The sequence below is a fragment of the Lactuca virosa genome, chromosome 2, assembly GCF_052849685.1.
Source record: "Lactuca virosa cultivar CGN04683 chromosome 2, Lactuca_virosa_CGN04683_v6, whole genome shotgun sequence".
Classification (NCBI taxonomy): Eukaryota; Viridiplantae; Streptophyta; class Magnoliopsida; order Asterales; family Asteraceae; genus Lactuca; species Lactuca virosa.
In genome coordinates this window covers 163,889,201-163,914,113 of record NC_136427.1, presented here as the reverse complement: position 1 = coordinate 163,914,113, position 24,913 = coordinate 163,889,201, and positions in this window count along the sequence as shown.

Below are 24,913 nucleotides of genomic sequence, written 5' to 3'. Positions count from 1 at the left end.
TGTATCTTCAATACCTACTTCCAAAGTATTTATCGACTGTGGATGGTTTGAATAATCATATTATTCGGTAAGTCAAAACATGCAAAGTGAAACACAAGAATAATCGAATCCAATATGGTCTCAAACTTGTGAGTATAAATAAAACACCTTTTATTTAGTCACCATATTGATTACACATTATTCATTGTATAATGTTTTGGATAATCAACTTATTACTTGAATTATAACAATAGTTGTCCCATGCTCTAAGCATGCACACTATGTTTACCTATGGTCCTTACTTTGTGAAATAGATCAATCGAAAACATTTCCAATGATGCTCATTTCACAATTCCTAATCCTTATGACTAGTGTAAGAATATCAAAATTTTGCCACTATTAGAATATGCTAGATTCTAACGTTTTATGCAACGATCCTTTCGTAATGTCATAGAGCCAAAGTCACTAAGACTTTGCCAATGAAATTACAGATTTCTCTATTGGAGATTGTTACAAGACAATTCCATAGATACGAAGTCTCACATTCAAAGTACATTCCTTTGAACATCCTTCTTGCATAAAAGTTTCTAATCTAGACATAGATTCTTGATATCCAACTCCCATTTATGGAAACATTTCCATATTTGCCATATGATAACTCATTCTAAATAGAATCATATATATTCATAATAATGTTGATATGTTCCATGGAATACTTTACTTCCAACTGCTCACAATCGACCACATCTTAGCGAACCTCAGATTGTCCTTGACAGTTGTTTAATTATTTTAGTCATTTCTGGTTCTGGTCCTTTTTCCCTCTTAATGCCTTAGGCATTTGGAAAATCAGAACTGTCGAATATTACAGCATATGCAATGGATCCTATACCCGAAGCGTATGGTATATGATACCAATGAAAACGTGATACTTTACCAGTCTCTTGCCATAATATTGCCATATATAGGATTCCCTTAGGTTGAACCTTTTCAACATAACATCCATATATACCTTTTGAATAAATATGATTAAAATTTCTCGATCTAAGCTTTTAGATTTGAAATGAAGTATAATATTCTCTCTCTTAATTATAGCAAAACAACTTTTCAACCCCTGCAACTTTGCAAAGTGAAACTTTTGTTTTCTATAATTAATATCGCTAACTTGCAACATAATAATCATGCTCTCACTAACATGATAATTATTACTTTACTAGCATAACAATTATGCTCCCACTAGCTTTGACATGTACTCAGAAAACATCTAGACTTCTAGAAATCGATACTTATTGATTTCCTTAATGAAAGTTCATATTTCTGATACGAGATGCTATGATAAGCCTTTATCTAAGCTTCTCAAATTCATACACCTTTCCTTAGATATTCACATGTGTGTCTAAACAATTTCAGAACTTACAACAATAAGTCTTAATTGTTCAAACTAATTGCCAAATCTCACAATTCGAACTATGAAGAGGGATGCTGTAATCATAATCGAATTTGAGAATGCAATCTACACATTCGCTATCTCCTTAAAATCTTCGTAGTGAAAGCGTTTCCTCACAATAATTTTCATGAAGTGGAGAGAAACCTTATCACTTAGATTTTATGGTGTATGTGTTCCTATCCATGTGAATCTGTCATAACCATAATCACAAGACAAGGTTAGCGACAAATCAAAACTCATATGGACTGAACTTGTTCAATCTTGATTTCTTGCCACTTGGTAGCACAAGGGACTACCATTGCTTTCAAGTTATTGAGTAGATCACCCATACAAATCAATGAACTTTCATTGATTAAGGTGCTTTGCGTTTATGCATTCAAATGAGAACTCATAGACTCATAAGCATAGTCAAATTTAAATGAAATGGGCACAGAAACAAGAATGTGTCAACACGATAGGTTACAAAAAACCAAGTCGTGTGCTATTGTTTAACAATAGGTTTACCCTTGATTAGTTCTTGAAAATTTTCAAGATCATTTAGACTCCCACTGACCTCTTGACATATAAGATTCTCTTGTCAAGAAACACTTCTTGTCAAACAAATATTCAAGAGTTAGTGCGGTCTCTTATCAAGATAAACACTACACATAATTGGTCTTAGTTGGTCTTTGTCTTATCCAAGACATCACAACTTACCAATCTCAAACGTGCAAGAGTAAGAAAAACATTTAACTACTCCACATTTGATGAGTTTGTTAAAATTCTTAAGATGATGTCACTCAATTCACAATCTTGGAGTACGACTCTAAGACTTGATTTTTGGAACGAAGTATGATTCACCTTTTGATTTAACCATTTCAACAATTTCTGATTCCTCTTCTTAGTCGTACTGGTGCACTAAGGTGTCCTTAGAGGATCAATTGTGATACGGATTTATAATCACTAAGTTAATCATAAAACACAATACTTAAGTCCTCTCCCATCTTTTCAGATTGGAGAAACTTATATCTTTTTGCTTAATTGATTCTTCTTATTCGTTCTGCTATTCATTGAAACTTTTCCAATGATTCAGAATCATACTTAATCTTTTAAGCATAACCACATTTACTAAACTCTTAGCAAATCATGACAAATATTCTTATTGTTCTTTGTGGTGGACTCGACCTAGTGCACAACAATACGTACTAGATCTCCTAGTCCTTCATTTGACTCACATACTTGTGTGAACAAGGAACTAGTCTTAATTTCCCAAATACGAAGGTTCTCATTCATCATACAATACCAGTTGCATGATTCCAAGTTTCTATCCAATTAAAGCTTGGGCGACGAGAATCTTTCCTTATTTGGTAAATTTCTGACATTACCACAAATAACATAACTAAGAATCATATCCAATTCAATATTGCTAACAATAGAAACAAACAAACATCAATTTTCAATAATAACATTGCAAGGATAAATAAATAAGATAAAAATCAAAATTTCATTTATTTATAAAACGCGGAAAAAATTGTCCTTACAACGCAATTCAAATGAAAACTATGCTTATTACATATTCCTAAGCAATCTATCCTAACTCTTAAAAAACAGCTCAAAAATCCGATCTTCGAATTATGCGATCGAAATCCATTTCTTCGTGATCAGACTCAGCTCACTCTTCCTTTAAGCTTCCTTTCTTTTCTTCGATCCTACAAAACATCAAAATGTAATCATATCACTTCATGTATTAAGAATCTACAAATAGAAACTTAATAGAGTTAGATAGTGGATTTTACCTGAAGCAGAGTCATACATCTTGACTCTCCCATCTCTTAGATCTCTCAGGTAGTTAGGGGAGCTTCGTGACCAATACCCCTTTTCTTGGCAGCAGAAACACACAGATTCTTTGGGAATGACACAAGGGACTATCTCAGACTTAGCCTTTCTCTTGCGTAGAGAAAACTTTTCTGGACTTCCAATGTCGCCATTGTCCATAGAAGGTTGGGACATTGATTTACCAGACAATTTTGCTTGACCAGTCCGCCAAATCATTTCTGATTCAGCAGCAATAAGCAAATAAGTCAAATCAATAAGGGTCACGTCGTGGTCCATCATATAGTACTCTCTAATGAACTCACTATATGAGTCAGGAAGTGATTGAAGAACCAAGTCAACAGCCAGCTTCCTAGAGACTTCGACACCCAACATTCCTAATCTGTCAGTATGCAACTTCATATCCAAGACATGAGCACATACAAACTTTCCATCTTCGTGTTTGTTTGCCAATAGGGCTTGAGTGACCTTGAACTTTTCAAGTCTTCGAACACGTGGGTCAGGGAGAATTATTGGAGGAGGTGGAGGAAGTGAAGCATGATATCCATTTCCACAATCCAATCATGGAACATCATCTTCATGAGGAAAACTTTTTCCAATGGATTCAGGAAGACCATATTTGTTAGATTTTGATATCTACAAAACACGAGAAATTCAATTTAGTTGATAAAATCCTCAATACAGCACCCAATTGAAATATTCAGGCTAGAATCCAACACAATATTCTACAATTTGGAAGAGGGATATCGTAATCCAAATCGCAGAACATTTGAAGGTAGGTAAATGACGATTTACCAATTTCCACCATGAAAAACGAAAATTGAAAATTAGGTTTTAAATGAATTGAAACTCCTAGATCTTTTTGATGGGTTTGAGCCATAAGAACTTTCCTATGTGCACATGCAAACCCTAATGCTTGGATCTATGTTTCTCTAATTTAACATGCAATTTATCCACGTCTTGCAAACCCTAGATCTAGTGAGTATAATTCAAATTTGATGAGACAAATCAGATCTAGATGATTACCTCTTGTTGCTTGCTTGAATCTTCTTGTTCTTGGAGCTTAGAGTCACAATTGTCACTCCTCTAATGGCTTACAAACACCAACTAGCAAGAGGATGATTTGGAGAGAGGATGTAGGCACAAAATCGGCTCTTGGAACTTCTTAGGGTTTCTGGTAGCCGATTTCTGTAGCCCTTGGGGTCTTTAAATACTTGAGCTGCTAGGGTTACATCCTGAAACCCTAATTGAATAACTTAGGCCCTAAGCAATCCAATGATCCTTCTAGATTGAGGCTTGGACGAATTCAAGGAGTCCATACACCTTGATTTCGCCCACCCTATAATCCCTAAGGATCCATAGCCCAAAATCAACTATCACACAATTGACAGTTCCAGTCCCCTTTATTTAATTAATCTCTTTTAGTCACCAAATTAATTCCTAATTAATCTATGACTAATTTTAATCAAATAATATGATTATTCCTTTAATATATTATTCTCATAATATATTAATAAATCATAATATCTTCTCTCTCTTCATAAATCACCCTGTCAAGTTGCTATGGTGAAGGCAACCCAAAAGGATCATGCACAACCAGGTCAAGTACTTACCAAATATAGTTACTAGCTTAGACACTAATCCAACAGTCTCCCACTTGGATAAGTCTAGTAACTACAAATGCAAGCATAATCCGATTAGTAATCGTAAGTCTCAAAGATGCTGTCGAACTCTGATCTTATTAGTAACCTGTCCTTTAGATAAGGGATCGTATAATCCTCTATTCTAGATATCATGTGGACAATTACATGGAACATAGTCATACTTATTGTCCATCAGTTAGTTTCTCGATCTCAGATTCATTTGACATAGAACTTAATTGAACACATCAATTCAGTCCTGACCGGGCCGGGCACATAAGTCAAAACAAATCATCGAGGGGCCCTGATATCGCTTTTACCCTCTTAGGATAAAAGGAACAGATAAACTTTGACTTATATGCATTTATTATCCATTAATCAAATCATACACAACAATGCGTTTTATAACATCAAGTTACTGATGCGTTTACGCATTATCAATGCACACCCAATTAGCAAACAACAAATCATATATCTAGGTTTTAAGACCATATGATATTACCGTCTTGCGATCGCTCGTGATGAATTCCATGAAGCGATTCCAGCAAGCGTGGGTTTATTCCAATGCTCAAATCAAGTTCATAAGAATTCATGAACATTGTAGCAAACCTTTGCTATGTCTAATACATTTTAGACATTCTACACACCAATTCATGACAGTCTTCATTCATATCTACTTCCAACATATGAACGACTGTGGACCGTTCGAATAATTCGATCATTATCAAATAATTCAATTATTCAGGAAGTCAAAACATGAAAAATGAAACAATAGGTAAATGATTAACATAAGACAGTAACATTACTAATAAATAATACTCTTTTATTTAATCATCGAATGTTAATAACAATTTATCTATTACACGTCTCTAAACTATCTAATCTAAACTAATATCGTCCTTCAGCCCAATTGTCACACCCCCAAACCAAGGATGGCGGAAACGTCCGGGGGTGGAGGACTTCATGTATAGTATCATAACAACAATTGTAATAGTAATTCAAGCAAACCCAACCAACATATATATATAATTGAAAAAGTTACATCATTGTATGAATTACATGTTTACGAATCAATTACATTATGTTGACAAAATATGAAATAGTAGACGCCTTAGCGTCTCATCCTCAAATGCACTTGGTTACCTGTTTAATGATTTCCTGAGAATACAAGTTGTTTGAAAAAGTGTCAACACAAAGGTTGGTGAGTTCATAAGCTTTTGTTTAGTATTATTAAAAGCCTTTCGTTTATAAAAGTATTATTTGTTTTAGAAAATCCAATATTTTCCTTAAAATGTATATATAGTCTTAAATCCAAAGACCGAAATGTATAAGTAACTTTTCTTACTTATAATAAATAATGTAAGTTTAAATCGACATAAACTCGTTTAATTTTAATGAAGTTCCCGTAAATTCCAATATTCATTAATATTTTATGTGAGTTTATTAAAGCCTTTTCTTGTAAAAGTAGTGTTCGTTCCAGAAAATCCAATATTTTCCTTAATTTGTAAATATAGTCTTAAAACCCAAAGACCGAAATGTACAAGTAGTGTTCGTTCCTTATAGTAAAACAATGCAAGTTTAAATCGACATAAACTCGTTTGATTTTAGTGAAATCCCCGTAAATTCTATGTTTGTTAATACCACATGTGAGTTATTATAACCATGCTATGACCTAGTTGACCTGAAATGACATTCTTCAGGCGTCGGAAATGTTATGACATTTGTCACCCCAGACCTATCGGTCTAACTGTTGCATGCAGTTTAGGTGTGGGTTTGTCAGACCCAATATAGATCTATACACAAGTATCACGCTCTCCCTCGAGGAGACTCTGGTTATAATACATGACTTATTTGTAAATTGAATCGAATGTCTCACAGAAGTCATTAACGAATTTACGTGTAGTGTAATGAAAACTTGGTACCGTATGGCCGTACCTTGCTTAATGAAAATATCATTTGTATAAATGTACCCTTTTTAAATGTATGTGTTATTTAATGTTTCATAAAGTCATTAACGGAATTACGTGTTATGAAAACTTGGTACCGTATGGCCGTACCTTGCTTAATGAAAATATCCTTTGTATAAATGTACCCTTTTTAAATGTATGTATTATGTAATGTATCATAAACTATACCTATTATAGTTTATCAACCAAGGGTAGTACGTAGTAATGTATGCAAACTATATTCAAAATAGTTTATTAAATGTTTGAATGTATCGGTTGTACTTTGATTATAATCACTTGTTATTCTTTATATTTTATATGTCCAAATCCATTTGTAAACTGATGTGTGTCTAAATATTAAGATAAAATGTCATATATTGCAATAACATATAATCACATAAAGATATACACCTTGCTCAACATGTTACAAGGTGAAATGAAATTGACAGCAACTTTTTGTTGTATACAGTTTCTGTTACTGTTCTTAGAAAATTTATAGAAAAATCATCAAAGCTCTAAATCCAAATCCGCAAATTCTGAGAGTTTGGAATATGAGTCTAGTTTGTTCGTAAATTTTATCATGATTTTTAGTGATCTCTAACAGAGGTGAAAATGTTCATAATCACAGACTGGTCCGGGTTTGCCTCTGAAATGATAGGCAGTTTTGTAAAAATCACCATAAATTGTAGAAAAATCATATGGAGATGTGCAAGTAGCCATTTTAAAGCTAAGAGTTTGAACTACTCGCACCTGGAACAGTTTTGAAAACTAAAATATTTAAGTTGACCAAAACAGTCCGTGATCGAAGTTCATCTTTTCTGATGTAATCTGATAGAAAAAGTTTAATTGTGTTCTTGATGATTTTACTTGTATTCCCCCCTTAAAACTTAAGAAAAACATGTAAATGTAGGGGTATGAACTCACCCTATGTGGTTTCAGTAGATGAAAGTAAGAGAGAGGAAGTGTTCAACCCAAGAACACTAAGAAGATGTCTTGATGATTCGAGAATCTAACACCGAATAAGATGGAATTTGTGTAAGATATCAATGATTTGAGTAGAATGGAGTGTAATAATTATATGAATGATGAAGATACTTACTAATTGAAGAAAGAAATCCCTGGATAAAGCCTTGAAGTTCTTGAAGTTGAGAGAAAAGATGAGAGAATTTTGGAGAGTGTTCTTTGGTTGCTAAGTGTAGAATGAAAGAAGTTAATGAGAATGAGGAGAGATGACCAATTCTCCAGCTCTTAGAACGTGGGAAGAGCTGGAGATTGGGTGTAAAGGTCTACTAAGGTGACAAGGGGTAGTGGGAAAGAGTGGCTGATCATAGAGTGAGGTGGTGGTGGTTTGCTTTTGTCATAAAATAAGGAAAAGCAAATATTCCCTCAATAATTAGTTCAAATACTAATTCTTTTAATATATTTTTATAAAAACCCTGGGGATTTATATATTTTGGGGCCTTAGTTTATAAAATAATGTTTTGGGTGAAAATCCCACGTTAAAATAATGAAAAACGGAGTTAAAACGAAGTCGTAGTCGAAAACCGGGAAAAACAAGCTATCTGCGAGACCTCTCGCATGGGGCCGAAGGTGCGAGGCTTCGTACCAGCAGGCTCGCATGCGGGGCTTCTGTCTCGTTAGCTTCAGCTTCGGTCTGTCATGCTGGCTTCGGCTTCGGTCTCGCATGCTGAGAGGCTTCGGTCTCGCTTGCTGAGAAGCTTCTAATAGGAGGGTTTTGGGTTCCTTAGGGCTATTTCACCCGTTTTTACCCCGTTTCAAGCGGTTTTTGACCCGGTTAAGGGTCGAGATGACCCAAATGATTACAAAAAGTTAAAGTAACTTTTGAGAGAGATTCGGGAGAGATTTTAATAGAGAGAGATTGAGTGAAAGAGATTGAGAGAGGTTTCGTTTGTGATCTTTTTGAGTGTCCGGCTTCGCAACGCAAGGTCCATAAACCCCCTTTAAGCCATGATTTAGAGTCCTACACAATCCCGATGATTGTGCAATAGTGTTTTATCGCTTTGGTTCGTTGTTTAGCACTGTTAAGGCTAAGGAAAATCAAACACATGAACTTTCCAAATGATGATTTATCATTAAAATAGCGAATTATATAGTGATTACATAACGTAAACCCTAACATACAAGGGTTATTGGAGTTGACCGGTTTGACTTGTTGACTTTGTTTGACTTTGACTTGACCGAAATTTGACGATTGTCACATCATCCCCCCGTTAGAAAGAATTTCGTCCCGAAATTTTCATTTTGACTGGGATTTCAAGAGTTTGGGAAGAGATGTGGATACTTTTGTTTCATCTGATACTCGCGTTCCCAGGTGAATTCGGGTCCTCGTTTAGCGTTCCAGCGGACCTTCACAATGGGAATACGACTTTTCTTTGTTCTTTTGATCTCTCGATCCATGATTTCTACCGGTTCTTGCACGAAGTGGAGACTCTCGTTGATTTCAATTTCGTCAAGAGGTATCACGAGGGTCTCGTCGGATAGATTTTGTCAATCATATTTTCGAGGTTAAAAAATAAAGTTTTATTAGTTACCTATAGCGACGACTTGTCGTCACCATAGGTTTAATCTATTACGATGACTTGTTGTCGCTATAGGTTTTTAACAAGAGCCAACGACATACCTATAGCGACACACAAGTTATAATTTGCATGTGTGAAGACTTGGAGTACTTTCTAACTGGTTCATGTGTGAAGACTTGGAGTACTTTCTAATGAAAACTGTGCTACTGGGGAAATTGGAAACTGGTACGTAGCTTCAAAGTCAAGAATATGCAGTAGGCATGTGATGCATTAAATGCATGAGGCACACAAGTCATAATTTGCAGCAACATATACGTATATGTGTGTGAATTGAAGAAGAAGGTTACGACTCAAAGAATATATATATATATATATATATATATATATATATATATATATATTCATTTTCTCTTCATTTGTTAGATACACAATAACCATAACATCATAGACTATATATATTCAATTTCATTTGTAATTTTCACTAGTTTATATTCCGCGAGTGTTACCGAAATCATTTATCAATTTTTCAGAAGTGCTTAACTTGTTTTGTTGCATTCCCAACAATTTGCTATTAATTACTTCTCCCACTTTACTTATATAAATCATCACATTCTTACCGCGACTTTTAACTTCTCCCTCACAAATGGATCCACCTGCAGATCATCAAAACCCCATAGATGACCTCGATTGGTTTCAGTACTTTGATCATCAAGATCTTTTCAGGTATATATGAACGTCACTCATTACACCATCTTACGCACAGAAAAGTGATTTTGTCGACATTGATCAAAACATGGTTTGGATTTGTAGTGATCAAAAAGAGTCTTTCATCGTGTTGGATTTAATTATCTTGAGTTTTTGGATTTTTGCAATGGTGACATGCTCAACCATCATGATTACGAGTTGTCGGAAAAATTGCATGAAGTGCTCGATCAGAACGTTTCCACAGTACTTAACAAAGATCAAAACATCATTTCTAGAAATGAGTTTCACGATTTTGATCCCCTTGAAGATATAAGCTTATGGGATTGTTGGGAGGATGGTAATTTACCATTGGTTAGTTTCAGTGAAGACTGTAAATCCGGTGGTGAGGCTACATGTAGTTCTAGTGCTGCCACCACTAATCACGGTGGCCGGAAGGTGGCAAAGAGATTGAGACCATTGGAGTTTGAAGAGATAGAGAAGTACTTTGAGATGCCGATAATCATGGCAGCAAAGGAACTAGGGATAAGTTTAACAGTGTTGAAGAAAAGATGCAGAGAGCTAAACATAAACAGATGGCCTCATAGAAAACTTAAGAGCCTTCAATCCCTCATTGAAAATGCCAAGGTAAATTATGATAATAACCTTCTATACATTACTCATGCACTTGGTAACCAAAGTAGTTTTGGTATTTTCTAAAATTTTAATTGTTAGTTTCTTTATAACTAAACATAGGTCCTAGGAATATGCCACATCAAATCAATTGATTTACTACGATCTCCTGATTTATATTTATATAAACTTAACTCATTGTAAATTTTGTGAACTCACATGAAAAATATATTGCATCTACCTTTAAAAAAAATTAGGAGTTGGGATTAAAGGAGGAGATAGAGACGTTAGAAGGGCACAAGAAGATGATGGAGAAGTTGCCAGGTATGGAATTAACAGAAAGAACAAAGAAGCTTAGGCAAGCTTGCTTCAAAGCTATTTATAAGAAGAGAGGACTTAACAATCATTAGCCATTTTGTTATAATTAGTGGATTTTAATCTACATTGTATGTGTTTTTCTCTTGATAGTTTGATACCCTTTTTAGTTTCATTATATGTATTTGTCTATTGATTTTTTTTAATGCATAAAATTTTGTATAATTTGGGTATTATAGTTTGTATTATGTATTTAGCCATATTCTAGATTGCCGACACGACTACGCCGACGACTCTATACCAGAGGTCTATATAAATAGACTTATGAATTTAGTAGGAATAACTTGATTATAATCTTGTGATTTGTTCCATGTCTGATCCACTCCTAAGATTCACTTGACATGCCCCCAGTTGTGTGTAATTAAAATTTTATTAGACTGTTGATCCTAATGAGTCTACCCTAAGTCCACAACCAAACAAGGAACAGGTCCTAAGGCGGACTCACCATTTCTAGGTCAATCATTTCTTAATTACACATAACTTCGAGGTACACCTAAAGAATCTTAGAGTTACCAGTTGTAAATTGTTTGTAATACCATGTAGTGAGATTCAATGAAATAAAATGCATGCCTATTTCATTGATAAACCTTTTAGTAAATATCCTTACCATTTATATACACATGTATAATTTCGCACTTTAGTGAACTATTCTTGGTGTTTCTGTTAACGTCTTGGAGACGGAGTTATGGTAGTGGGTAGAAGTAGGTTTTGTACGGGCGTTAAAATTTACACATCATGTTGCTCGTGCGAGAATAGGAGTAGAAGAGATAATTAATAGACGCCTAATCCTATAATTACTTATAGGGGTGATCCTTATTAGTTATGTCTATAATCACGTAGTGCATATCAGTTATACATAATTTGAGATAGAATAGACTTTCGAATAAATGACTCTACTCTAAGTCCACAACCAAACAAGGAACAAGAAGTAGAGCAATAGTCATAGATTCTGAGTCTATAATATATTTAATTATGTATAACCTTGGCGTATGCACTCAGTTATCATAGGCCTACTAATAGAGGTCTTTAGTTTTCACATAAGTTGGTTATAGTATCACCAAATACTCCTATAGTATTTTTAGGTGTTTAGATTCGATTCTTAAAGTATTCCCTGTAGGGTGTAGTTAGGTTGTTAGATTTGTTGCCCATTATGACTATCCCTCAGTATATGCAAGTCACTCCTCGGACAGATATAGTTGATCAGGCTATATCCTTCCCAGACTTGATTTACATATACCAAGGCATACCCATAATGTACAACTCCTCTTCTTTTACTTTATGTTCTTCTAGTTATGACACTATGTGAGCATGTATGCATGTATTTATACTTTTAATAAGAAACCATTCACTTTCTAAAAGTATAGTCATTTGAAAATGTCCAATCAGAGACTTTCAGTCCCAAAGGTGTTTATAGTTTGTATATCTTATGTGGTTCGATATACTGAGTTCACTATAAACATTGCTCTGATACCAATCTGTCACACCCCCAAACCAAGGATGGCGGAAACGTCCGGGGGTGGAGGACTTCATGTATAGTATCATAACAACAATTGTAATAGTAATTCAAGCAAACCCAACCAACATATATATAATTGAAAAAGTTACATCATTGTATGAATTACATGTTTACGAATCAATTACATTATGTTGACAAAATATGAAATAGTAGACGCCTTAGCGTCCCATCCTCAAATGCACTTGGTTACCTGTTTAATGATTTCCTGAGAATACAAGTTGTTTGAAAAAGTGTCAACACAAAGGTTGGTGAGTTCATAAGCTTTTGTTTAGTATTATTAAAAGCCTTTCGTTTATAAAAGTATTATTTGTTTTAGAAAATCCAATATTTTCCTTAAAATGTATATATAGTCTTAAATCCAAAGACCGAAATGTATAAGTAACTTTTCTTACTTATAATAAATAATATAAGTTTAAATCGACATAAACGCGTTTAATTTTAATGAAGTTCCCGTAAATTCCAATATTCATTAATATTTTATGTGAGTTTATTAAAGCCTTTTCTTGTAAAAGTAGTGTTCGTTCCAGAAAATCCAATATTTTCCTTAATTTGTAAATGTAGTCTTAAAACCCAAAGACCGAAATGTACAAGTAGTGTTCATTCCTTATAGTAAAACAATGCAAGTTTAAATCGACATAAACTCGTTTGATTTGAGTGAAATCCCCGTAAATTCTATGTTTGTTAATACCACATGTGAGTTATTATAACCATGCTATGACCTAGTTGGCCTGAAACGACGTTCTTCAGGCGTCGGAAATGTTAAGACATTTGTCACCCCAGACCTATCGGTCTAACTGTTGCATGCAGTTTAGGTGTGGGTTTGTCAGACCCAATATAGATCTATACACAAGTATCACGCTCTCCCTCGAGGAGACTCTGGTTATAATACAGGACTTATTTGTAAATTGAATCGAATGTCTCACAGAAGTCATTAACGAATTTACGTGTAGTGTAATGAAAACTTGGTACCGTATGGCCGTACCTTGCTTAATGAAAATATCCTTTGTATAAATGTACCCTTTTTAAATGTATGTGTTATGTAATGTTTCATAAAGTCATTAACGGAATTATGTGTTATGAAAACTTGGTACCGTATGGCCGTACCTTGCTTAATGAAAATATCCTTTGTATAAATGTACCCTTTTTAAATGTATGTATTATGTAATGTATCATAAACTATACCTATTATAGTTTATCAACCAAGGGTAATACGTAGTAATGTATGCAAACTATATTCAAAATAGTTTATTAAATGTTTGAATGTATCGGTTGTACTTTGATTATAATCACTTGTTATTCTTTATATTTTATATGTCCAAATCCATTTGTAAACTGATGTGTGTCTAAATATTAAGATAAAATGTCATATATTGCAATAACATATAATCACATAAAGATATACACCTTGCTCAACATGTTACAAGGTGAAATGAAATTGACAACAACTTTTTGTTGTATACAGTTTCTGTTACTGTTCTTAGAAAATTTATAGAAAAATCATCAAAGCTCTAAATCCAAATCCGCAAATTCTGAGAGTTTGGAATATGAGTCTAGTTTGTTCGTAAATTTTATCATGATTTTTAGTGATCTCTAACAGAGGTGAAAATGTTCATAATCACATACTGGTCCGGGTTTGCCTCTGAAATGATAGGCAGTTTTGTAAAAATCACCATAAATTGTAGAAAAATCATATGGAGATGTGCAAGTAGCCATTTTAAAGCTAAGAGTTTGAACTACTCGTACCTGGAACAGTTTTGAAAACTAAAATATTTAAGTTGACCAAAACAGTCCGTGATCGAAGTTCATCTTTTCTGATGTAATCTGATAGAAAAAGTTTAATTGTGTTCTTGATGATTTTACTTGTATTCCCCCCTTAAAACTTAAGAAAAACATGTAAATGTAGGGGTATGAACTCACCCTATGTGGTTTCAGTAGATGAAAGTAAGAGAGAGGAAGTGTTCAACCCAAGAACACTAAGAAGATGTCTTGATGATTCGAGAATCTAACACCGAATAAGATGGAATTTGTGTAAGATATCAATGATTTGAGTAGAATGGAGTGTAATAATTATATGAATGATGAAGATACTTACTAATTGAAGAAAGAAATCCCTGGATAAAGCCTTGAAGTTCTTGAAGTTGAGAGAAAAGATGAGAGAATTTTGGAGAGTGTTCTTTGGTTGCTAAGTGTAGAATGAAAGAAGTTAATGAGAATGAGGAGAGATGACCAATTCTCCAGCTCTTAGAACATGGGAAGAGCTGGAGATTGGGTGTAAAGGTCCACTAAGGTGACAAGGGGTAGTGGGAAAGAGTGGCTGATCATAGAGTGAGGTGGTGGTGGTTTGCTTTTGTCATAAAATAAGGAAAAGCAAATATTCCCTCAATAATTAGTTCAAATACTAATTCTTTTAATATATTTTTATAAAAACCCTGGGGATTTATATATTTTGGGGCCTTAGTTTATAAAATAAAGTTTTGGGTGAAAATCCCACGTTAAAATAATGAAAAACGGAGTTAAAACGAAGTCGTAGTCGAAAACCGGGAAAAACAAGCTATCTGCGAGACCTCTCGCATGGGGCCGAAGGTGCGAGGCTTCGTACCAGCAGGCTCGCATGCGGGGCTTCTGTCTCGTTAGCTTCGGCTTCGGTCTGTCATGCTGGCTTCGGCTTCGGTCTCGCATGCTGAGAGGCTTCGGTCTCGCTTGCTGAGAAGCTTCTAATAGGAGGGTTTTGGGTTCCTTAGGGCTATTTCACCCGTTTTTACCCCGTTTCAAGCGGTTTTTGACCCGGTTAAGGGTCGAGATGACCCAAATGATTACAAAAAGTTAAAGTAACTTTTGAGAGAGATTCGGGAGAGATTTTAATAGAGAGAGATTGAGTGAAAGAGATTGAGAGAGGTTTCGTTTGTGATCTTTTTGAGTGTCCGGCTTCGCAACGCAAGGTCCATAAACCCCCTTTAAGCCATGATTTAGAGTCCTACACAATCCCGATGATTGTGCAATAGTGTTTTATCGCTTTGGTTCGTTGTTTAGCACTGTTAAGGCTAAGGAAAATCAAACACATGAACTTTCCAAATGATGATTTATCATTAAAATAGCGAATTATATAGTGATTACATAACGTAAACCCTAACATACAAGGGTTATTGGAGTTGACCGGTTTGACTTGTTGACTTTGTTTGACTTTGACTTGACCGAAATTTGACGATTGTCACATCATCCCCCCGTTAGAAAGAATTTCGTCCCGAAATTTTCATTTTGACTGGGATTTCAAGAGTTTGGGAAGAGATGTGGATACTTTTGTTTCATCTGATACTCGCGTTCCCAGGTGAATTCGGGTCCTCGTTTAGCGTTCCAGCGGACCTTCACAATGGGAATACGACTTTTCTTTGTTCTTTTGATCTCTCGATCCATGATTTCTACCGGTTCTTGCACGAAGTGGAGACTCTCGTTGATTTCAATTTCGTCAAGAGGTATCACGAGGGTCTCGTCGGATAGATTTTGTCAATCATATTTTCGAGGTTAAAAAATAAAGTTTTATTAGTTACCTATAGCGACGACTTGTCGTCACCATAGGTTTAATCTATTACGATGACTTGTTGTCGCTATAGGTTTTTAACAAGAGCCAACGACATACCTATAGCGACACACAAGTTATAATTTGCATGTGTGAAGACTTGGAGTACTTTCTAACTGGTTCATGTGTGAAGACTTGGAGTACTTTCTAATGAAAACTGTGCTACTGGGGAAATTGGAAACTGGTACGTAGCTTCAAAGTCAAGAATATGCAGTAGGCATGTGATGCATTAAATGCATGAGGCACACAAGTCATAATTTGCAGCAACATATACGTATATGTGTGTGAATTGAAGAAGAAGGTTACGACTCAAAGAATATATATATATATATATATATATATATATATATATATATATATATATATATATATATATATATATATATATATATATATATATATATATATTCATTTTCTCTTCATTTGTTAGATACACAATAACCATAACATCATAGACTATATATATTCAATTTCATTTGTAATTTTCACTAGTTTATATTCCGCGAGTGTTACCGAAATCATTTATCAATTTTTCAGAAGTGCTTAACTTGTTTTGTTGCATTCCCAACAATTTGCTATTAATTACTTCTCCCACTTTACTTATATAAATCATCACATTCTTACCGCGACTTTTAACTTCTCCCTCACAAATGGATCCACCTGCAGATCATCAAAACCCCATAGATGACCTCGATTGGTTTCAGTACTTTGATCATCAAGATCTTTTCAGGTATATATAAACGTCACTCATTACACCATCTTACGCACAGAAAAGTGATTTTGTCGACATTGATCAAAACATGGTTTGGATTTGTAGTGATCAAAAAGAGTCTTTCATCGTGTTGGATTTAATTATCTTGAGTTTTTGGATTTTTGCAATGGTGACATGCTCAACCATCATGATTACGAGTTGTCGGAAAAATTGCATGAAGTGCTCGATCAGAACGTTTCCACAGTACTTAACAAAGATCAAAACATCATTTCTAGAAATGAGTTTCACGATTTTGATCCCCTTGAAGATATAAGCTTATGGGATTGTTGGGAGGATGGTAATTTACCATTGGTTAGTTTCAGTGAAGACTGTAAATCCGGTGGTGAGGCTACATGTAGTTCTAGTGCTGCCACCACTAATCACGGTGGCCGGAAGGTGGCAAAGAGATTGAGACCATTGGAGTTTGAAGAGATAGAGAAGTACTTTGAGATGCCGATAATCATGGCAGCAAAGGAACTAGGGATAAGTTTAACAGTGTTGAAGAAAAGATGCAGAGAGCTAAACATAAACAGATGGCCTCATAGAAAACTTAAGAGCCTTCAATCCCTCATTGAAAATGCCAAGGTAAATTATGATAATAACCTTCTATACATTACTCATGCACTTGGTAACCAAAGTAGTTTTGGTATTTTCTAAAATTTTAATTGTTAGTTTCTTTATAACTAAACATAGGTCCTAGGAATATGCCACATCAAATCAATTGATTTACTACGATCTCCTGATTTATATTTATATAAACTTAACTCATTGTAAATTTTGTGAACTCACATGAAAAATATATTGCATCTACCTTTAAAAAAAAATTAGGAGTTGGGATTAAAGGAGGAGATAGAGACGTTAGAAGGGCACAAGAAGATGATGGAGAAGTTGCCAGGTATGGAATTAACAGAAAGAACAAAGAAGCTTAGGCAAGCTTGCTTCAAAGCTATTTATAAGAAGAGAGGACTTAACAATCATTAGCCATTTTGTTATAATTAGTGGATTTTAATCTACATTGTATGTGTTTTTCTCTTGATAGTTTGATACCCTTTTTAGTTTCATTATATGTATTTGTCTATTGATTTTTTTTAATGCATAAAATTTTGTATAATTTGGGTATTATAGTTTGTATTATGTATTTAGCCATATTCTAGATTGCCGACACGACTACGCCGACGACTCTATACCAGAGGTCTATATAAATAGACTTATGAATTTAGTAGGAATAACTTGATTATAATCTTGTGATTTGTTCCATGTCTGATCCACTCCTAAGATTCACTTGACATGCCCCCAGTTGTGTGTAATTAAAATTTTATTAGACTGTTGATCCTAATGAGTCTACCCTAAGTCCACAACCAAACAAGGAACAGGTCCTAAGGCGGACTCACCATTTCTAGGTCAATCATTTCTTAATTACACATAACTTCGAGGTACACCTAAAGAATCTTAGAGTTACCAGTTGTAAATTGTTTGTAATACCATGTAGTGAGATTCAATGAAATAAAATGCATGCCTATTTCATTGATAAACCTTTTAGTAAATATCCTTACCATTTATATACACATGTATAATTTCGCACTTTAGTGAACTATTCTTGGTGTTTCTGTTAACGTCTTGGAGACGGAGTTATGGTAGTGGGTAGAAGTAGGTTTTGTACGGGCGTTAAAATTTACACATCATGTTGCTCGTGCGAGAATAGGAGTAGAAGAGATAATTAATAGACGCCTAATCCTATAATTACTTATAGGGGTGATCCTTATTAGTTATGTCTATAATCACGTAGTGCATATCAGTTATACATAATTTGAGATAGAATAGACTTTCGAATAAATGACTCTACTCTAAGTCCACAACCAAACAAGGAACAAGAAGTAGAGCAATAGTCATAGATTCTGAGTCTATAATATATTTAATTATGTATAACCTTGGCGTATGCACTCAGTTATCATAGGCCTACTAATAGAGGTCTTTAGTTTTCACATAAGTTGGTTATAGTATCACCAAATACTCCTATAGTATTTTTAGGTGTTTAGATTCGATTCTTAAAGTATTCCCTGTAGGGTGTAGTTAGGTTGTTAGATTTGTTGCCCATTATGACTATCCCTCAGTATATGCAAGTCACTCCTCGGACAGATATAGTTGATCAGGCTATATCCTTCCCAGACTTGATTTACATATACCAAGGCATACCCATAATGTACAACTCCTCTTCTTTTACTTTATGTTCTTCTAGTTATGACACTATGTGAGCATGTATGCATGTATTTATACTTTTAATAAGAAACCATTCACTTTCTAAAAGTATAGTCATTTGAAAATGTCCAATCAGAGACTTTCAGTCCCAAAGGTGTTTATAGTTTGTATATCTTATGTGGTTCGATATACTGAGTTCACTATAAACATTGCTCTGATACCAATCTGTCACACCCCCAAACCAAGGATGGCGGAAACGTCCGGGGGTGGAGGACTTCATGTATAGTATCATAACAACAATTGTAATAGTAATTCAAGCAAACCCAACCAACATATATATAATTGAAAAAGTTACATCATTGTATGAATTACATGTTTACGAATCAATTACATTATGTTGACAAAATATGAAATAGTAGACGCCTTAGCGTCCCATCCTCAAATGCACTTGGTTACCTGTTTAATGATTTCCTGAGAATACAAGTTGTTTGAAAAAGTGTCAACACAAAGGTTGGTGAGTTCATAAGCTTTTGTTTAGTATTATTAAAAGCCTTTCGTTTATAAAAGTATTATTTGTTTTAGAAAATCCAATATTTTCCTTAAAATGTATATATAGTCTTAAATCCAAAGACCGAAATGTATAAGTAACTTTTCTTACTTATAATAAATAATATAAGTTTAAATCGACATAAACGCGTTTAATTTTAATGAAGTTCCCGTAAATTCCAATATTCATTAATATTTTATGTGAGTTTATTAAAGCCTTTTCTTGTAAAAGTAGTGTTCGTTCCAGAAAATCCAATATTTTCCTTAATTTGTAAATGTAGTCTTAAAACCCAAAGACCGAAATGTACAAGTAGTGTTCATTCCTTATAGTAAAACAATGCAAGTTTAAATCGACATAAACTCGTTTGATTTGAGTGAAATCCCCGTAAATTCTATGTTTGTTAATACCACATGTGAGTTATTATAACCATGCTATGACCTAGTTGGCCTGAAACGACGTTCTTCAGGCGTCGGAAATGTTAAGACATTTGTCACCCCAGACCTATCGGTCTAACTGTTGCATGCAGTTTAGGTGTGGGTTTGTCAGACCCAATATAGATCTATACACAAGTATCACGCTCTCCCTCGAGGAGACTCTGGTTATAATACAGGACTTATTTGTAAATTGAATCGAATGTCTCATAGAAGTCATTAACGAATTTACGTGTAGTGTAATGAAAACTTGGTACCGTATGGCCGTACCTTGCTTAATGAAAATATCCTTTGTATAAATGTACCCTTTTTAAATGTATGTGTTATGTAATGTTTCATAAAGTCATTAACGGAATTATGTGTTATGAAAACTTGGTACCGTATGGCCGTACCTTGCTTAATGAAAATATCCTTTGTATAAATGTACCCTTTTTAAATGTATGTATTATGTAATGTATCATAAACTATACCTATTATAGTTTATCAACCAAGGGTAGTACGTAGTAATGTATGCAAACTATATTCAAAATAGTTTATTAAATGTTTGAATGTATCGGTTGTACTTTGATTATAATCACTTGTTATTCTTTATATTTTATATGTCCAAATCCATTTGTAAACTGATGTGTGTCTAAATATTAAGATAAAATGTCATATATTGCAATAACATATAATCACATAAAGATATACACCTTGCTCAACATGTTACAAGGTGAAATGAAATTGACAACAACTTTTTGTTGTATACAGTTTCTGTTACTGTTCTTAGAAAATTTATAGAAAAATCATCAAAGCTCTAAATCCAAATCCGCAAATTCTGAGAGTTTGGAATATGAGTCTAGTTTGTTCGTAAATTTTATCATGATTTTTAGTGATCTCTAACAGAGGTGAAAATGTTCATAATCACATACTGGTCCGGGTTTGCCTCTGAAATGATAGGCAGTTTTGTAAAAATGACCATAAATTGTAGAACAATCATATGGAGATGTGCAAGTAGCCATTTTAAAGCTAAGAGTTTGAACTACTTGCACCTGGAACAGTTTTGAAAACTAAAATATTTAAGTTGACCAAAACAGTCCGTGATCGAAGTTCATCTTTTCTGATGTAATCTGATAGAAAAAGTTTAATTGTGTTCTTGATGATTTTACTTGTATTCCCCCCTTAAAACTTAAGAAAAACATGTAAATGTAGGGGTATGAACTCACCCTATGTGGTTTCAGTAGATGAAAGTAAGAGAGAGGAAGTGTTCAACCCAAGAACACTAAGAAGATGTCTTGATGATTCGAGAATCTAACACCGAATAAGATGGAATTTGTGTAAGATATCAATGATTTGAGTAGAATGGAGTGTAATAATTATATGAATGATGAAGATACTTACTAATTGAAGAACGAAATCCCTGGAGAAAGCCTTGAAGTTCTTGAAGTTGAGAGAAAAGATGAGAGAATTTTGGAGAGTGTTCTTTGGTTGCTAAGTGTAGAATGAAAGAAGTTAATGAGAATGAGGAGAGATGACCAATTCTCCAGCTCTTAGAACATGGGAAGAGCTGGAGATTGGGTGTAAAGGTCCACTAAGGTGACAAGGGGTAGTGGGAAAGAGTGGCTGATCATAGAGTGAGGTGGTGGTGGTTTGCTTTTGTCATAAAATAAGGAAAAGCAAATATTCCCTCAATAATTAGTTCAACCACAAATTCTTTTAATATATTTTTATAAAAACCCTGGGGATTTATATATTTTGGGGCCTTAGTTTATAAAATAAAGTTCTGGGTGAAAATCCCACGTTAAAATAATGAAAAACGGAGTTAAAACGAAGTCGTAGTCGAAAACCGGGAAAAACAAGCTATCTGCGAGACCTCTCGCATGGGGCCGAAGGTGCGAGGCTTCGTACCAGCAGGCTCGCATGCGGGGCTTCTGTCTCGGTAGCTTCGGCTTCGGTCTGTCATGCTGGCTTCGGCTTCGGTCTCGCATGCTGAGAGGCTTCGGTTTCGCATGCTGAGAAACTTCTAATAGGAGGGTTTTGGGTTCCTTAGGGCTATTTCACCCGTTTTTACCCCGTTTCAAGCGGTTTTTGACCCGGTTAAGGATCGAGATGACCCAAATGATTACAAAAAGTTAAAGTAACTTTTGAGAGAGATTCGGGAGAGATTTGGGAGAGATTTTAATAGAGAGATTGAGTGAAAGAGATTGAGAGAGGTTTCGTTTGTGATCTTTTTGAGTGTCCGGCTTCGCAACGCAAGGTCCATAAACCCCCTTTAAGCCATGATTTAGTGTCCTACACAATCCCGATGATTGTGCAATAGTGTTTTATCGCTTTGGTTCGTTGTTTAGCACTGTTAAGGCTAAGGAAAATCAAACACATGAACTTTCCAAATGATGATTTCTCATTAAAATAGCGAATTGTATAGTGATTACATAACGTAAACCCTAACATACAAGGGTTATTGGAGTTGACCGGTTTGACTTGTTGACTTTGTTTGACTTTGACTTGACCGAAATTTGATGGTTGTCATACCAATGCTCCTAGCGTGCTGCAAGTGCTTAACCCTGCTCAGTCCCTTCGTAAGCGAATCTACTGGGTTATCCTCTAACGATACCCTCTTCACTACGAGGAGTCCTTCTTCTACCCGATGTCGAATAAAGTGATATTTTCTGTCGATATGTCGAGATCTACTGTGATCCCTTGGTTCCTTAGTCAAGGCAACCGCTACTTCATTATCACAGAAAATTTCCATAGGGTCTTGTATGGCCGGCACAACTCCAAGGTCTCCAATGAAGTTCTTCAAACATATTGCCTCCTTTGACGCTTCGGTCGCCGCTATATACTCTGATTCGCACGTTGAATCAGCTACGGTCTCCTGTTTAGAACTTTTCCAAGTCACTGCTCCTCCATTAAGGGTAAAGACCCAACCCGACTGCGAACGGTAGTTGTCCCTGTCGGTCTGAAAACTGGCGTCACTGTACCCTCGTACCTTTAATTCATCACTCCCACCGAAGACTAGAAACCATTCCTTGGTCCTCCGAAGGTACTTAAGAATATTCTTGACTGCGATCCAATGCGCTCTGCCAGGGTTCCCTTGATATCTGATGACCATGCTCAAAGTGAAGGCCACATCATGGCGAGTACAAGTCATAACATACATGATTGAGCCAACTGCGGAAGCGTAAGGTACTCGGCTCATCTCTGCTATCTCGACTTCAGTACTCGGACTTTGAGTCTTACTCAACTTGGCATTACTTTGGATTGGTAACTCCCCTTTCTTTGAATTCTCCATACTAAAACGTTTTAGTACTTTGTCCAAGTAAGTATTCTGACTAAGTCCTATTAGTCTCTTACTTCTGTTTCTCACTATCCTTATTCCCAAAATATAGGAAGCCTCTCCTAGGTCCTTCATAGCGAAGCACTTCCAGAGCTAGGACTTAACCTCCTGCAGTGTCGGGACGTCGTTTCCTATGAGCAGTATGTCTTCGACATACAATATGAGGAAGCTTAGTATACTCCCACTGGCTTTGACATATACTCATGATTCATCTTCGCTTCGCAGAAAACCAAACTCTTTGACCTTCTCATCAAAACAAAGATTCCACCTCCGAGACGCTTGCTTAAGTCCATAAATGGACTTCTCAAGCTTACACACTCTACTGGGATGCTTCGCATTTACAAAACCCTCTGGCTGAGCCATGTAAACATCCTCAGCCAACTTCCCATTAAGGAAAGCGGTTTTGACATCCATCTGCCATATTTCATAGTTATGAAATGCAGCAATGGCCAGCATCACCCTAATAGGCTTTATCTTCGCAACTGGTGAGAAGGTTTCGTCGTAGTCAACTCCAGGAGTTTGAGTGAAACCCTTCGCAACCAATCGTGCCTCATAAGTGTGCACATTCCCATCCACGTCAGTCTTTTTCTTGAAGATCCACTTGCACCCGACTGTCTTACGACCTGGTACATTGTCAACTAAATTCCAAACTTGGTTGTCATACATGGACTGAATCTCGCTGTCCATAGCCTCCTTCCATTTTGCAGACTCCGGGCCTGCCATGGCTTCCTTATAGCTGTTAGGTTCGTCCAGATTCACTTGTGTACTATCACTAATGAACGTATCCCCTTCTGTAGTAATATGAAAACCATAAAACTTGGGTGTAACACTAACCCTTCCGGAACGTCTAAGAGGTAAGGACTCGTCAATCGGTTCAACCGAAGTTTCCTCCTCGGGTTGAGCGCCAGTGTTAGAGGTTCCTTCATCGCTCGACTCTTGAAGCTCTTCAAGATCGATTTGCCTCCCACTGTCTCCTTGGCTTATGAGTTCTCGCTCTCGAAAAACCCCTCTCCTCGCAACGAAGACAACATTGGCACTCGGTCTGTAGAAGAGATATCCAAAGGATTTCTGCGGGTAGCCGATGAAAATACATCGCTCACTACGAGGTTCGAGCTTGTCGTGAGTCTCTCGTCTTACGAAAACCTCGCAACCCCAAACCATGATATGTGCCAATGAGGGAGCCTTTCATATCCACATTTCGTGAGGTGTTTTGGCAACCTTCTTCGTAGGGACTAAGTTAAGGATATGGGCGACAGTCTCTAAGGCATACCCCCAGAATGAGATAGGTAGTGAAGCACGACTCATCATGGAACGAACCATGTCTAGCAAGGTTCGATTACGCCTCTCAGCCACACCATTCAACTGTGGTGTCCTAGGTGGTGTCAATTGCGAAACAATTCCGCATTCCTTGAGATAGTCGTGGAATTCAAGACTTAGGTACTCTCCACCTCGATCAGATCGAAGCATCTTGATTTTCCTGCCCAACTGATTCTCCACTTCTTATTTAAACTCTTTGAACTTTTCAAAGGTTT